The 12,358-nt window shown below is 47.1% G+C and overlaps 1 protein-coding gene across 1 annotated transcript in view; it reads left to right on the forward strand.

The window, feature by feature from the left end:
* The window catches only part of LOC129845465 (adhesion G protein-coupled receptor L1-like), a 118,233-nt gene that overhangs the window by 841 nt on the left and 105,034 nt on the right, over positions 1-12,358 (forward strand). The gene's annotated exons all lie outside the window — the stretch shown is intronic.

Below are 12,358 nucleotides of genomic sequence, written 5' to 3' on the forward strand. Positions count from 1 at the left end.
TTGCCAGTCCTGTTCTGGCTGTGCCGGGTGTACATGGCCATGAAGGCCAGATGAATGTCCATGATGGTTGGTCATGGTGTGTGAGGGGGATCCCTGCATGTAATGGTGCCATATGTGGAACCTCTCACAATGTGCCATGAGAGCGTGTGTGTGTGTGTGTCCCCACACCACCTGCATGTGTGTGTGTGTGTGTGTGTATGTGTGTGTGTGTGTGTGTGTCCCCACACCACCTGCATGTGTGTGTGTGTCCCCGCACCGCCTGCATGTGTGTGTGGGTGGGTGCCAGCTGGTTTAACCCCAGCAGCAGGTGACCTGGTTGGGCCACAGTGGTGCTGCAGGGGGTGTGTGTGGCAGGGAAGATGGGGGAGGCAGGGGGGAGGTAGAGCTAAAGGGAAGGGGAGGGGTTGTGGGGTGTCCTGTTAGTACCCTTCCACACGGACAGCAGCACACCATCTGCTGTGTGCTCTCAGTTAGGACACTGAGGGCAGAGAGGGAGGAAGGGAGGGATATGGTGGAGGAAGAAAGAAAAAGAAAGAAAAAATAAAAGGTTAGTTTTAGGCGCTGTAAGATTCAGAAGTGAGTAGGGAAGAGAGGGAGGGATGAAGACATGGAGAGAAAGAGAGAGAAATCCAGAAAAGAGCCATTAAATTCTACAATCTGTAACGGTCCTGACCTGTTTTATGTTGTTTTTTATGTGTTTATGGTCAGGGCATGTGTTTTGGGTGGGCAGTCTATGTTATCTGTTTCTATGTTGGTTTTGGGTTGCCTGGTATGGCTCTTGATTAGAGGCAGGTGGTTTGCATTTTCCTCTAATTAAGAGTCATATTTAGGTAGGGCGTTCTCACTGTTTGTTTGTGGGTGATTGTCTTCCGTGTTTGTGATATGTTTGCACCATATGGAACTGTATACGGTTTGTTCGGTTTATGTAGTCTGTTTCCTATTCGTGCGTTCTTCGTGTCTATGTAAGTTCTCATGTTTAGGTCAGTCTACGTCGTTTGTTATTTTGTATCATTTCAAGTATAGTTCGTGTTCGTTTTTTCGTCTTGTCATTAAATTCATTATGTGTTCAAACTTCGCTGCGCCTTGGTTCAATAAATACTCCTCCTTTTCTGATGAAGAGAAGGAGGACCGTCGTAACACAAGCACCTAAAAGGAAGCGATTCCCAAACCTTCCTTCTTAAGGCTAGGCGTCCCGCTAGCGGGATACCTGTCGACAACATCCGGTGAAATTGGAGGGCGCGCAATTCAAATAAATACATTTACATTACATTTACATTTAAGTCATTTAGCAGACGCTCTTATCCAGAGCGACTTACAAATTGGTGCATTCACCTTATGACATCCAGTGGAACAGCCACTTTACAATAGTGCATCTAGATCTTTTAAGGGGGGGGGGGGGGGGGGGGGGGGGGCAGAAGGATTGCTTTATCCTAGGTATTCCTTGAAGAGGTGGGGTTTCAGGTGTCTCCGGAAGGTGGTGATTGACTCCGCTGTCCTGGCGTCGTGAGGGAGTTTGTTCCACCATTGGGGTGCCAGAGCAGCGAACAGTTTTGACTGGGCTGAGCGGGAACTGTACTTCCTCAGTGGTAGGGAGGCGAGCAGGCCAGAGGTGGATGAACGCAGTGCCCTTGTTTGGGTGTAGGGCCTGATCAGAGCCTGAAGGTACTGAGGTGCCGTTCCCCTCACAGCTCCGTAGGCAAGCACCATGGTCTTGTAGCGGATGCGAGCTTCAACTGGAAGCCAGTGGAGAGAGCGGAGGAGCGGGGTGACGTGAGAGAACTTGGGAAGGTTGAACACCAGCCGGGCTGCGGCGTTCTGGATGAGTTGTAGGGGTTTAATGGCACAGGCAGGGAGCCCAGCCAACAGCGAGTTGCAGTAATCCAGACGGGAGATGACAAGTGCCTGGATTAGGACCTGCGCCGCTTCCTGTGTGAGGCAGGGTCGTACTCTGCGGATGTTGTAGAGCATGAACCTACAGGAACGGGCCACCGCCTTGATGTTGGTGGAGAACGACAGGGTGTTGTCCAGGATCACGCCAAGGTTCTTAGCGCTCTGGGAGGAGGACACAATGGAGTTGTCAACCGTGATGGCGAGATCATGGAACGGACAGTCCTTCCCCGGGAGGAAGAGCAGCTCCGTCTTGCCGAGGTTCAGCTTGAGGTGGTGATCCGTCATCCACACTGATATGTCTGCCAGACATGCAGAGATGCGATTCGCCACCTGGTCATCAGAAGGGGGAAAGGAGAAGATTAATTGTGTGTCGTCTGCATAGCAATGATAGGAGAGACCATGTGAGGTTATGACAGAGCCAAGTGACTTGGTGTATAGCGAGAATAGGAGAGGGCCTAGAACAGAGCCCTGGGGGACACCAGTGGTGAGAGCGCGTGGTGAGGAGACAGATTCTCGCCACGCCACCTGGTAGGAGCGACCTGTCAGGTAGGACGCAATCCAAGCGTGGGCCGCGCCGGAGATGCCCAACTCGGAGAGGGTGGAGAGGAGGATCTGATGGTTCACAGTATCGAAGGCAGCCGATAGGTCTAGAAGGATGAGAGCAGAGGAGAGAGAGTTAGCTTTAGCAGTGCGGAGCGCCTCCGTGATACAGAGAAGAGCAGTCTCAGTTGAGTGACTAGTCTTGAAACCTGACTGATTTGGATCAAGAAGGTCATTCTGAGAGAGATAGCAGGAGAGCTGGCCAAGGACGGCACGTTCAAGAGTTTTGGAGAGAAAAGAAAGAAGGGATACTGGTCTGTAGTTGTTGACATCGGAGGGATCGAGTGTAGGTTTTTTCAGAAGGGGTGCAACTCTCGCTCTCTTGAAGACGGAAGGGACGTAGCCAGCGGTCAAGGATGAGTTGATGAGCGAGGTGAGGTAAGGTAGAAGGTCTCCGGAAATGGTCTGGAGGAGAGAGGAGGGGATAGGGTCAAGCGGGCAGGTTGTTGGGCGGCCGGCCGTCACAAGACGCGAGATTTCATCTGGAGAGAGAGGGGAGAAAGAGGTCAAAGCACAGGGTTGGGCAGTGTGAGCAGAACCAGCGGTGTCGTTTGACTTAGCAAACGAGGATCGGATGTCGTCGACCTTCTTTTCAAAATGGTTGACGAAGTCGTCTGCAGAGAGGGAGGAGGGGGGGGGAGGGGGAGGAGGATTCAGGAGGGAGGAGAAGGTGGCAAAGAGCTTCCTAGGGTTAGAGGCAGATGCTTGGAATTTAGAGTGGTAGAAAGTGGCTTTAGCAGCAGAGACAGAAGAGGAAAATGTAGAGAGGAGGGAGTGAAAGGATGCCAGGTCCGCAGGGAGGCGAGTTTTCCTCCATTTCCGCTCGGCTGCCCGGAGCCCTGTTCTGTGAGCTCGCAATGAGTCGTCGAGCCACGGAGCGGGAGGGGAGGACCGAGCCGGCCTGGAGGATAGGGGACATAGAGAGTCAAAGGATGCAGAAAGGGAGGAGAGGAGGGTTGAGGAGGCAGAATCAGGAGATAGGTTGGAGAAGGTTTGGGCAGAGGGAAGAGATGATAGGATGGAAGAGGAGAGAGTAGCGGGGGAGAGAGAGCGGAGGTTGGGACGGCGCGATACCATCCGAGTAGGGGCAGTGTGGGAAGTGTTGGATGAGAGCGAGAGGGAAAAGGATACAAGGTAGTGGTCGGAGACTTGGAGGGGAGTTGCAATGAGGTTAGTGGAAGAACAGCATCTAGTAAAGATGAGGTCAAGCGTATTGCCAGCCTTGTGAGTAGGGGGGGAAGGTGAGAGGGTGAGGTCAAAAGAGGAGAGGAGTGGGAAGAAGGAGGCAGAGAGGAATGAGTCAAAGGTAGACATGGGGAGGTTAAAGTCACCCAGAACTGTGAGAGGTGAGCCGTCCTCAGGAAAGGAGCTTATCAAGGCATCAAGCTCATTGATGAACTCTCCAAGGGAACCTGGAGGGCGATAAATGATAAGGATGTTAAGCTTGAAAGGGCTGGTAACTGTGACAGCATGGAATTCAAAGGAGGCGATAGACAGATGGGTAAGGGGAGAAAGAGAGAATGACCACTTGGGAGAGATGAGGATCCCGGTGCCACCACCCCGCTGACCAGAAGGTCTCGGGGTGTGCGAGAACACATGGGCAGACGAAGAGAGAGCAGTAGGAGTAGCAGTGTTATCTGTGGTGAGCCATGTTTCCGTCAGTGCCAGGAAGTCGAGGGACTGGAGGGACGCATAGGCTGAGATGAGCTCTGCCTTGTTGGCCGCAGATCGGCAGTTCCAGAGGCCACCGGAGACCTGGAACTCCACGTGGGTCGTGCGGGCTGGGACCACCAGGTTAGGGTGGGCGCGGCCACGCGGTGTGAAGCGTTTGTATGGTCTGTGCAGAGAGGAGAGAACAGGGATAGACAGACACATGGTTGACAGGCTACAGAAGAGGCTACGCTAATGCAATGGAGATTAGAATGACAAGTGGGCTACACGTCTCGAATGTTCAGAAAGTTAAGCTTACGTTGCAAAAAGATAAAAATAAAATACAAGATCTTATTGACTAAAATGATATAGTACTGCTGGCTGGTGAAGTAGCCTGGCTAGCAGTGGCTACGTTGTTGAAAGTGAAGCTGGCTAGGTAACCTCGACAATTTCACTAAATTTCTCTAAACTACACAATTATCATGGATATAAGGACAGCAAAGACAACTAGCTAACACTACGCTAATCAAGTCGTCCCGTTGTAGTGTAAGTTTCTACAGTGCTGCTATTCGGTAGACGTTGGCTAGCTAGCAGTGTTGGCTAGGTAGGAGGACGGCAGCGCGGCAGGCGAAAAATAGCTGGCTAGCTAACCGATAATTACTCAAAGCTACACAATTATCTTAGATAAAAAGATAGCAAAGAAAACTATGTAGCTAGCTAACACTACACAAGTCAAGTCGTTCCGTTGTAATGTAATCGTTTCTACCGTGCTGCTAATCGGTGGCTAGCTGGCTAGTTAGCAGGGTTGACTACGTTACGTTACGTTAGGGCGAGAATACCTGGCTAGCGAACCTCAGCGAACCTTGATAACTACACAAGTATCACCGATACAAAGACGGCTATGGAGCCAGCTAAGTAGCTAGCTAAGATCGAACAAATACAAATCAAAGATAGCAAAGACAACTGTGTAGTCAGCCAACACTACACTGATCAAGTCGTTCCGTTGTAATGCACTCGTTTCTACAATGCTGCTATTCGGTGGCAAGCTGGCTAGCTAGCAGTGTTTGCTACGTTGCGTTACGTTAGGGCGAAAATAGCTGGCTGGCGAACCTCAATAACTACACAATTATGTTTGATGCAAAGACGGCTATGTAGCTAGCTAAGATCAAACAAATCAAACCGTTGTACTGTAGTGAAAATGAAAATCAGACCGTTGTACTATAATGAAATGTAATGAAAAGTTTATACTACTATTCGGTGGACGTTTGCTAGCTGCTGGGCAGATAAGTGTGGACTACGATAGACGACGGAATACGATAATTACGCAATTATCTTTTATACACAGACGGCTAAGTAGCTAGCTAAGAAGAAATTGCTAAGGTTAGACAAATTAAACCGTTGTACTATAATGAAATGTAATGAAATGTAATGAAAATGAAATGAAAAGTTATACTACCTGCAGAGCGAATGCAAATGCGACCGCTCGCTCCAAACCGGATGCCGTTTTGATAATCGTTTTGATAATCGTAATATTAAACATTTATGAACATACAAGTATCTTATATTGGTTAAAAGCTTAAATTCTTGTTAATCTAACTGCGTCTTCCGATTTACAATAGGCTTTACAGCGAAAGTATACCATGCAATTGTTTGAGGACGGCGCCTCACATCAACATATTTTTCAACCAGCACAGCATTCATAATATCACAAATAGCGATTAAATAATCGCTTACTTTTTGAAAATCTTCCTCTGTTCGCAATCCAAAGGGTCCCAGCTACAACATGCTACAACATGGTTGTTTTGTTAGATAAAATCTTTCTTTATATCCCAAACAGTCTGTTTAGTTGAGATTTCAGTAATCCACTCGTTCAACATGCAGACAAAGGAATCCAAAAAGCTACCGCTAAACTTTGTTAAAACAAGTCAAACTACATTTCTATTTTATCCTCAGCTACCCTAAAGTGTAAATAAACTATAATATTTCATTTTTTTTTTTTTTTTTATCGTTATTTTACCAGGTAAGTTGACTGAGAACACGTTCTCATTTACAGCAACGACCTGGGGAATAATTACAGGGGAGAGGAGGGGGATGAATGAGCCAATTGTAAACTGGGGATTATTAGGTGACCATGATGGTTTGAGGGCCAGATTGGGAATTTAGCCAGGACACCGGGGTTAACACCCCTACTCTTACGATAAGTGCCATGGGATCTTTAATGACCTCAGAGAGTCAGGACACCCGTTTAACGTCCCATCCGAAAGACGGCACCCTATACAGGACAGTGTCCCCAATCACTGCCCTGGGGCATTGGGATATTCTTTAGACCAGAGGAAAGAGTGCCTCCTACTGTCCCTCCGACAACACTTCCAGCAGCATCTGGTCTCCCATCCAGGGACTGACCAGGACCAACCCTGCTTAGCTTCAGAAGCAAGCCAGCAGTGGTATGCAGGGTGGTATGCTGCTGGCGTATAGAAAGAAGTATGTTCAATAGAAAAGTAAAATTGGCAAGTGTGTGTCTTCTTCAACGCACGCCAACAGACTGATTTAAAAATGTAACTCTCAGTACCAATACTCAAAATTCTTCCACGTTTTGGAAGAAACAAGCCTGAAATCTTGAACAAAGACTATTGATATCTAGTGGAGGCCATAGGAATTGCAATCTGGGAGCTGGAATTGCATAGGACCCAAAGCTTTCCATTATAAGAGCATGGGATCTAAAAATAATAATAATTCCAGTTGGTTTTTCTTTGGATTTTCTCCTGCCATATCAATTGTGTTATAGTCTCATACATTATTTTAACATTTCTACAAACTTTAAAGTGTTTTCTATCCAATGTTACCAATCATATGCATATCCTGGCTTCTGGGCCTGAGTAACAGGCAGTTTACTTTGGGCATGTCAGTCTGAAAAAAGGACCCTAGCCTGAAGACAAAGCCATCACCTACAGAGAGATGAACCTGGGGCTCTGTTCACAGACTCAAACACACCCCACAGAGCCCCAGGACAGCAACACAATTAGACCCAACCAAATCATGAGAAAACAGAAAGATAATAACTTGACACATTGGAAGGAATTAACAAAAAACAGAGCAAACTAGAATGCTGTTTGGCCCTAAACAGAGAGTACACAGTGGCAGAATACCTGACCACTGTGACTGACCCAAACTTAAGGAAAGCTTTGACTATGTACAGACTCAGTGAGCATAGCATTGCTATTGAGAAAGGCCACCGTAGGCAGACCTGGCTCTCAAGAGAAGACAGGCTATGTGCACACTGCCCATAAAATGAGGTGGAAATTGAGCTGCACTTCCTAACCTCCTGCCAAATGTATGACCATATTAGAGACACTTATTTCCCTCAGACTACACAGATCCACAAAGAATTCAAAAACAAACCCAATTTTGATAAACTCCCATATCAACTGAGTGAAATACCACAGTGTGCCATCACAGCAGCAAGATTTGTGACCTGTTGCCACAAGAAAAGGGCAACCAGTGAAAAACAAATACCATTGTAAATACAACCCATATTTATGCTTATTTATTTTCCCTTTTGTACTTTAACCATTTGTACATCGTTCCAACACTGTATACAGTTGAAGTCGGAAGTTTACATACACCTTAGCCAAATACATTTAAACTCCGTTTTTCACAATTCCTGACATTTAATCATAGTATAAATTCCCTGTCTTAGGTCAGTTAGGATCACCACTTTATATTAAGAATGTGAAGTGTCAGAATAATAGTAGAGAGAATGATTTATTTCAGCTTTTAATTCTTTCATCACATTCCCAGTGGGTCAGAAGTTTATATACACTCAATTGGTATTTAGTAGCATTGCCTTTAAATTGTTTAACTTGGGTCAAACATTTCTGGTAGCCTTCCACAAGCGTCCCACAATAATTTTGGCCCATTCCTCCTGACAGCTGGTGTAACTGATTCAGGTTTGTAGGCCTCTTTGCTCGCACACGCTTTTTCAGTTCTGCCCACAAATTTTCTATGGGATTGAGGTCAGGGCTTTGCGATGGCCACTCCAATACCTTGACTTTGTTGTCCTTAAGTCATTTTGCCACAACTTTGGAAGTATGCTTGGGGTCATTGTCCATTTGGAAGACCCATTTGCGACCAAGCTTTAACTTCCTGACTGATGTCTTGAGATGTTGCTTCAATATATCCACATACTTTTCCTGCCTCATGATGCCATCTATTTTGTGACATGCACCAGTCCCTCCTGCAGCAAAGCACCCCCACAACATGATGCTGCCACCCCTGTGCTTGACGGTTGGGATGGTGTTCTTCGTCTTGCAAGCCTCCCCCTTTTTCCTCCAAACATAAGGTGGGCATTCTGACCAAACAGTTCTATTTTTGTTTCATCAGACCAGAGGACATTTCTCCAAAAAGTATGATCTTTGTCCCCATGTGCAGTTGCAAACCGTAGTCTGGCTTTTTTATGGCGGTTTTGGAGCAGTGGCTTCTTCCTCGCTGAGCGGCGTTTCAGGTTATGGCGATATAGGACTCGTTTTACTGTGGATATAGATACTTTTATACCTGTTTCCTCCAGCATCTTCACAAGGTCCTTTGCTGTTGTTCTGGGATTGATTTGCAGTTTTTGCACCAAAGTACGTTCATCTCTAGGATACAGAACATGTCACCTTCCTGAGAGGTATGACGGCTGTGTGGTCCCATGCTGTTTATACTTGCGTACTATTGTTTGTACAGATGAACATGGTACCTGCAGGCATTTAAAAATTGCTCCCAAGGATAAACCAGACTTGTGGAGGTCTACAAAAACATTTCTGAGGTCTTGGCTGATTTCTTTTGATTTTCCCATGATGTCAAGCAAAGAGGCACTGAGTTTGAAGGTAGGCCTTGAAATACATCTACAGGTACACCTCCAATTGACTTAAATTATGTCAATTAGCCTATCAGAAGCTTCTAAAGCCATGACATCATTTTCTGGAATTTTCCAAGCTGTTTAAAGGCACAGTCAACTTAGTGTATGTAAACTTCTGACCCACTGGAATTGTGATACAGTGAATTCTAAGTGAAATAATCTGTCTGTAAACAATTGTTGGAAAAATGACTTGTGTCATGCACAAAGTAGATGTCCTAACCGACTTGCCAGAACTTTAGTTTGTTAACAAGAAATTTGAGGAGTGGTTGAAAAACCAGTTTTAATGACTCCAACCTAAGTGTATGTAAACTTCCGACTTCAACTGTATATCCATAATATGGCATTTGTAATATCTTTATTATTTTGGAACTTTGAGTGGAACTGTGAGTGTAATGCTTACTGTTCATTTTTATTGTTTATTTCACTTTTGTATATTATCTACTTCACTTGCTTTGGCAATGTTAACATATGTTTCCCATGCCAATATAGCCCCTTGAATTGAAAATTAATTGAATTGAATTGAGAGAGAGTGAGAGAGAGAGAGATACAGAGAGAGAGAGAGAGAGAGACAGAGAGAGAGACAGAGAGAGAGACAGAGAGAGAGAGAGAGAAAGAGAGAGAGACAGAGAGAGAGACAGAGAGAGACAGAGAGAGAGAGAGGTGTGTTCTTTCTAGAGGTTGATTGTGCAGGTGTGATTTTAATGTGAGTGGGTGTTTGCTTGCTGATGTGTTCTCTCTCTCTCTCTCTCTCTCTCTCTCTCTCTCTCTCTCTCTCTCTCTCTCTCTCTTATTTGCCAGGTTTTGCTGCATTGTGTTTATGTGATGTACTCAGTGTTGCATTGGACACCAGCTGATTTATCAACTGTGTGCGTGCGTGTATGTGTGTGTTGCTCGCTTGCTCGTGTTTGTCTGCAAACTGTATGTGTGTGTTGCTCGCTTGCTCGTGTTTGTCTGCAGACTGTATGTGTGTGTTGCTCGCTTGCTCATGTTTGTCTGTAGACTGTTTGTGTGTGTTGCTCGCATGCTCGTGTTTGTCTGCAGACTGTGTGTGTGTGTTGCTCGCTTGCTCGTGTTTGTCTGCAAACAGTATGTGTGTGTTGCTCGCTTGCTCGTGTTTGTCTGCAAACAGTATGTGTGTGTTGCTCGCTTGCTCGTGTTTGTCTGCAGACTGTATGTGTGTGTTGCTCGCTTGCTCGTGTTTATCTGCAAACTGTATGTGTGTGTTGCTCGCTTGCTCGTGTTTGTCTGCAAACAGTATGTGTGTGTTGCTCGCTTGCTCGTGTTTGTCTGCAGACTGTATGTGTGTGTTGCTCGCTTGCTCGTGTTTATCTGCAAACTGTATGTGTGTGTTGCTCGCTTGCTCGTGTTTGTCTGCAGACTGTGTGTGTGTGTTCCTCACTTGCTCGTGTTTGTCTGCAGACTGTGTGTGTGTGTTGCTCGCTTGTCCGTGTTTGTCTGCAGACTGTATGTGTGTGTTGCTCGCTTGTCCGTGTTTGTCTGCAGACTGTATGTGTGTGTTGCTCGCTTGCTCGTGTTTGTCTGCAGACTGTGTGTGTGTGTTGCTCGCCTGCTCGTGTTTGTCTGCAGACTGTGTGTGTGTGTTGCTCGCTTGTTCGTGTTTGTCTGCAGACTGTGTGTTTGTGTTGCTCGCTTGTCCGTGTTTGTCTGCAGACTGTGTGTGTGTGTTGCTCGCTTGCTCCTGTTTGTCTGCAGACTGTGTGTGTGTGTTGCTCGCTTGTCCGTGTTTGTCTGCAGACTGTGTGTGTGTGTTGCTCGCTTGCTCGTGTTTGTCTGCAGACTGTGTGTGTGTGTTGCTCGCTTGCTCGTGTTTGTCTGCAGACTGTGTGTGTGTGTTGCTCGCTTGTCCGTGTTTGTCTGCAGACTGTGTGTGTGTGCTGCCCACATCTGTGTGTGCATGAGAGCCTCCAGCTGTCTGTGTGACCTGGCACTAGAGAAGTATTAATAATGCATTAATAATCAATTGAGTGTTATCTATGTTCTGCCCTGAGCACAGGCACAACGTTTGATTGGATCAAATTAAGAAAACCATTTCTGATGGTTCCATCGATCAACTCCCCTGGCTGTGGTACACAAACACAAACACAACCACACACACATGCACACAAACATACATACCCAGCGGTTAACATTCAGAGTGCTGTTTACTGTAGTGTGAGAGGGAGAGAGGGGGATGAAAGGGGGTGAGAGGGGGAGGGGGGAAAGGAAAGGGAAATAGAGGCAAACTCTAAGAGAGAGGTAAATAATGACGGGGAAGAGAGAGGTAGAGGGAAGAGAGAGGTAGAGGGAAGAGAGAGGTAGAGGGAAGAGAGGGGTAGAGGGAAGAGAGGGGTAGAGGGAAGAGAGAGGTAGAGGGAAGAGAGGGGTAGAGGGAAGAGAGAGGTAGAGGGAAGAGGGAAGATAGAGGGAAGAGAGAGGTAGAGGGAAGAGAGGGGTAGAGGGAAGAGAGGGGTAGAGGGAAGAGAGAGGTAGAGGGAAGAGGGAAGATAGAGGGAAGAGAGAGGTAGAGGGAAGAGAGAGGTAGAGGGAAGAGAGGGGTAGAGGGAAGAGAGAGGTAGAGGGAAGAGACAGGTAGAGGGAAGAGAGAGGTAGAGGGAAGAGACAGGTAGAGGGAAGAGACCGGTAGAGGGACGAGGGAAGAGAGGGGTAGAGGGAAGAGAGAGGTAGAGGGAAGAGACAGGTAGAGGGAAGAGAGAGGTTAGAGGGAAGAGACAGGTAGAGGGAAGAGAGGGGTAGAGGGAAGAGAGGGGTAGAGGGAAGAGAGAGGTAGAGGGAAGAGGGAAGATAGAGGGAAGAGAGAGGTAGAGGGAAGAGAGAGGTAGAGGGAAGAGAGAGGTAGAGGGAAGAGAGGGGTAGAGGGAAGAGAGAGGTAGAGGGAAGAGAGGGGTAGAGGGAAGAGAGGGGTAGAGGGAAGAGAGAGGTAGAGGGAAGAGAGAGGTAGAGGGAAGAGAGAGGTAGAGGTTAGAGAGGGGAAGAGGGAAGAGACAGGTAGAGGGAAGAGACAGGTAGAGGGAAGAGGGAAGAGAGAGGTAGAGGGAAGAGACCGGTAGAGGGACGAGGGAAGAGAGGGGTAGAGGGAAGAGAGAGGTAGAGGGAAGAGACAGGTAGAGGGAAGAGAGAGGTAGAGGGAAGAGACAGGTAGAGGGAAGAGACCGGTAGAGGGACGAGGGAAGAGAGGGGTAGAGGGAAGAGAGAGGTAGAGGGAAGAGACAGGTAGAGGGAAGAGAGAGGTTAGAGGGAAGAGACAGGTAGAGGGAAGAGAGAGGTAGAGGGAAGAGACAGGTAGAGGGAAGAGAGAGTTAG

The sequence above is a fragment of the Salvelinus fontinalis genome, unplaced genomic scaffold (genome assembly GCF_029448725.1).
Source record: "Salvelinus fontinalis isolate EN_2023a unplaced genomic scaffold, ASM2944872v1 scaffold_0313, whole genome shotgun sequence".
Lineage (NCBI taxonomy): Eukaryota > Metazoa > Chordata > Actinopteri > Salmoniformes > Salmonidae > Salvelinus > Salvelinus fontinalis.